Genomic DNA, 5,542 nt, shown 5'->3' with positions numbered 1-5,542 from the left:
TTAATACCAGTTGTCAAGCGGTGGGTGGGGGGGGGGACAAACAGAAACACAAACACACACACACATATACGATATGCTTCTTTCAGTTTCCATCACCCAATCCAAACAAAGGCTTTGGTCGAAGGTATTGGAGAAGACATTTGATCAAGGTACCAGGCAGTAGGACTGAACGTCGAACCATGTGATTGGGAAGCAAGCCTCTTACCAGTTAGTCATGTCCTTCCCTAGACGTGAAATTCTTTATATATTTTGTGTGAATTATAATGTATCCCAATGAAGTTCTAGATTCTCACAGAGAACATTATGTAAACATGATTTTCTATCAATATCTAGAAATTTAAATGTGAAACAACAAAGGTTTATTAATCATGAGCTACACGCAGAAGAGAGAAATTCCAAACAATAACGTAACTATTCATTCTTAATATTCGAACATATCGGATCACTGTGGCTTTTCGTGAACATTAATCCCTCCTCCTTTGAGAAGACATGTGTTTATAACGTACGTAATTCACGGATTTAAGGTGAGTAGGAGACACCGTTGTGTTTCGAACGTGTTTTGTGTCATTTCAGTGCAAGCTATTCCGCCGGACCGATGAATTATCTGTTTAGCGGACATCGGCATGCTTCAAAAAACAATTTATTTGCTGATTCCTATAAAGATGAGCTCCTGCTTTTCTAACAATGAATAGATACATTATTGAATGAAAATATAAATTATAATCAATCTTCCATAAAATGCGACATGACATACGAAATTTCTGATGACATGATTTTTTAAAATAAGAAATAATTAATAATCTATTTGAATCTCGGTCACCTTCTGCATAATTTTTTAAATCCTACTCTTACGAAGAATTGTATGTCATTTGCTTGATATATCTGTGCAGCATAACAAGAAATTTGTCAGACTATATCCGCCATATAAGACGATACCGAAGTTTCGTATTTTCCAAGGAATTTTTTTTCTACTCTAAGCACAGGGCCCGAAATTTTGGGGAAGGGGCCGGTCGATTAGATAGACCCCAGTACGCAACTGGTTCTTAATTTATCGACCGCGAAAGGATGAAAGTCGACCTCGGCGGAATTTGAACTCAGAACGTAAAGAGAAAAGAAATATCGCTAAGCATTTCGCCCGGCGTGCTAACGATTCTGCCAGCTCGCCGCCGTATTTTCAAAGGAAAGTAAGAAACCGTCTTGCTATCATTTTCTGTGACTGCTTACAATCTTCCGTGGAAGCGCAATGGCCCAGTGGTTAGGGCAGGAGATTCGCGGTCACAGGATCGCGGTTTCGATTCTCCAGACCGGGCATTGTGAGGGTTTATTGAGCGAAAACACCTAAAGCTCCACGAGGCTCCGGCAGAGGATGGTGACGAACCCTGCTGGACTCTTTCTTCCTGTTTCTGTTATACCTATATTTATACCTTGTCACACTCTGTGTAACGCTGAATATCCCCGAGAACTACGTTAAGGGTACTCGTGTCTGTGGAGAGCTCAGCCACTTGCACGTTAATTTCACGAGCAGGCTGTTCCGTTGATCGGATCAACTGGCACCCTCGACGTCGTAACTGACGGAGTGCCACAATCCTACAATCCATTTTCAGCAACTTTGGCATAATTACAAAGAACTCCGGCCACTAGCAGCATAGTAACATTACTGACTATTGACTCGACTATAGTGCTGGATGGATTGAAATATATTAGCATGATCGCGGATCAATATTTAGTCAAAGGTTACAAACGATAATAAGTTAAACTTATTATCGGTCTATCCAGGTGTGATTGCAGTTTTCCTCTCTAATATTCCATTATAGAGCATAATATATGCCTGTCTCGTTAACAAATGGACAGAAAAACCATGTTGAAATACGGAAGATCAGATTAAAGACAAAACTGCAATTTCTTCAGCACTAATTAAAAAATTAAAAAAAAACAGGAGAAATTCCACTTCTCTTTGCCTGGCTGAGACTCAACAAACTGTCAAGTTCAACTCGGAATGAATTATTGGTTCTAACTGTGTGTGTTTAGAAGTGTTTTCTTCAACTTTTTGCTGGAGAAATGTCAACGGGAGAAAATTCAAAATGGTGAACTAGTTAATACATGTATGTATGTATATGTGCATGAATGTATACATGTATAAATGTATATGTATTCATATACATGTATACATATGCATATATATATGTATGTATATATATGTATGTATATATATATATATATATATATATATATATATATATATATATATATATATAAATATATATATACATAGTCAATTCAAACATGAAGTATATATGTATATTGTTGATATCAAAAGAATTTATCAACTTTGAGAGAAAATGAAATGTTGATTCTTTCTGAACGGGGAATCTTAAAGCAAATAATGCTATAAATATTAACGTAAATATTGAGTTTAAAAAGTTTTGGATAGACAACGGTCAAAGGCAGCCTTCGACATTTTCTATCCAAAAGGCTTTTTAAATCAAATATTTACTCAGGATTATTTATATATTTATAGCTTTATCTCCTTTGAGTTTCACCACATACGCACATACACACACACACCACACACGCACATACACACACGCACACACACATATACACACGTATATACACTAACATACACACACTCAGACATGTACGCATACATACCTCCCACACACACAACAGGCACTCATACAGATACACCCCACACATGGGCATAAACACACGCGCACATACACGCACATACGCACATATGCACACGCACGCGCACACACACAGGAACGCACATATGCCCCCACACACAATACTACGCACTTACGCATACACAAACTCACATACACATACATATACATACACACACAATATATACATACACGCACACACACATACACACACATGTACACACGCACATACACTCACACGTACACACATAAATACACACGCACGCACATACATACACACACACGCACATGCAAATGAACCCACACATACCTCCCATACACACACAACACACACTCATACATACACGCACAAAATTATGCATACGAGGACACACACACATGCACATACACAGAGCAACGTGCATTTACACCACAAACATAACCCCACACACAACCTCATGCATACACACATACACTCACGTATTCACACATACATACATAGAGACAGACAGACAGACAGACACGCACACACAGACACACACTGCACACAAAATACATACACACTACATGTGCATACATGCAGTTACACATACTTCAAACTACCGGTTAAACACCTTTCTTCTGACCATTTTCCTACGCACATATGAAGACAGACACAACAGACAGCCACTCCTACCAAAATTCTTACTAAAATTCTTCCTACGACATTAAGTCCAACCACACACTTGCATAAACAGCCACAACCACTCACACACACACATACGTACATACACGTGCTATCATTACACACACACACACACACACACACACACACACACACACACACACACACACACACACACACACACACTCCTACACGCACGCACATACACACACATACCGCCTTCTCTTGCACTCTCCTGTCTTAGAACTTTTTCTTCCATTCCATTTCGGTCATTTGAGCAGCAGCAGAACAACAGAAACAGCAAGGACAGGTACAACAATAACAACAACTGCAGCAAAATCAACAGTTGTTGGAATTATTGTTGCAGTCAAAAACACTTCAGGTTCGTTTTCGGCAGACGCGGTTGCTAATTCAACTGAAGAATTCACGTATAATCCGGAAGAAGGGATTACGTTTTCTGCATACTTCAAGAAGGTATGAAGGAATTTTCAAGGATGGGTGTAAAAGCTGGACGGACGAAAAGAAGGTACGTCTTCTTTTAAGGAAATTATCACTAGCAGAACATGACAAGTTTTGTAATTACATCTTGCCGAGAAAACCATTCGAAATTTGTTTCGAGGAAACAATTAAGCTATTTATTATCTAAAATATTCTGTGAAAGACGTTCACTATTTAATATTCACTGGGAGAGTTTGAATTTGAAATAAAAAAAGAAAAAAGATTTCCTCACGTATGCCGAAATCGTAAATAGAGAATGTGAAAAATTGAAACTCGACGAATTAAGCCCGGACATATTTAAATGTTTAATTTTCGTACAAGGATTACCAGCAAATAAAGATGCAGAGATAAGGGCTCGAATATTGACGAAGCTTGGACAAGATTCAAAACTAACCCTACAAATAGAGGTTGAAGAATGCCAAAGAATTATAGATCTATGACAGGACACAGAAAAAATTGAAAAAGATTATTCCAATATTCATACATGTCGATCGGTAACAGATGTGAAAAAAGAAAAACAACAGTCAAGACCCAAACCATGTTATGGGTGTGGAGAAATTTATTTTAAAAGAAATTGTCTTTTAAGAATCTAAAATGCTTTTGATGAGGAGACACAATCTGCACCTGTGTTGAAGGACTATTGATTCTACAACATTTCACCTGTGAGGTACAAATGCAGGTGAGTCGAAACATTTGAAGTGGATTTGAATAAAGAATTTCATGAATTCTATTTTCTGTCTCTGATTTATTTATATAAACCCTACCGACACCAAGGAATCCCTGAAGTAAATCACTACCACTGATTTTTGACATCAGATAGCCAATAACTGTGAGCGTGCTTAGCACAATATACTACAAGGTTTATTATACCCGAATATAATTATGTATGTATGTATGTCTACTCTAACAGAGTTTACTACAATCATGCAGACGAGATGTCCTATTTATCTTTCTCTCTCTTTCTCCTCAAAGATTTGGAGCGTTCTGGGAAATGATAATGGATTCTGTATTTACAACTTTGCCTACGAAATATATACATAAAGCAATTGTGCACTATATTGATGAATAGACAATCATGCCCCATGGAAATCACTCAGGAATTAAATTTTGGATTCACCTTTGACTCTTAGGAATAACATCTTTTGATTTTTTTTTCCTTCCAGCAATCTTTTAACTGTAGTATGGCTAAAATGGCGGTGTATAGAACAACAGCCCCAACAAAAATTCAACGAATCTATTCTGTTTCTTTTTTCCTAAAATATGAGGAGACACTGTCATATAGATGTGTTTACCAACTTAGCCAAACAACAATTCTTCAATATAAAGAGATGACAAATAAATCTAAATAAAATTGATAGGAGCCATACAATCTAATGATTGAATGGTAAGCAAAATATCATAACACTAATAAATTCCCTAGCATCACTCTGCTTTGTCTATTTCGAATTTAATGTGTGCCATGCACGTCTAGATAAAATCCAAGCTGTACAGTGAAATGTTTTTAATGAAATGTTGCTTGTCCAGTCAATGTTATCTTTTTAATTTTGGCATCGTTCCAGACGTTGCAGAGCCATTTCGGAAATCAATAAAACTTCATCTTGCTTTCCTTAATACTCGACAGTTAAAGCCTATCTGAACATCTATCTAGACATCTGCCTGCCTGTCTGTCTGTTTAACTGTCTATTTGTCTATCTGTCTGTTTATCTATCCATCTCTCTCTCTCCCTGTATATGCA

The sequence above is a fragment of the Octopus bimaculoides genome, chromosome 4 (genome assembly GCF_001194135.2).
Source record: "Octopus bimaculoides isolate UCB-OBI-ISO-001 chromosome 4, ASM119413v2, whole genome shotgun sequence".
In the NCBI taxonomy this organism is placed as follows: domain Eukaryota; kingdom Metazoa; phylum Mollusca; class Cephalopoda; order Octopoda; family Octopodidae; genus Octopus; species Octopus bimaculoides.
Note: the sequence above shows the minus strand (reverse complement) of the source record.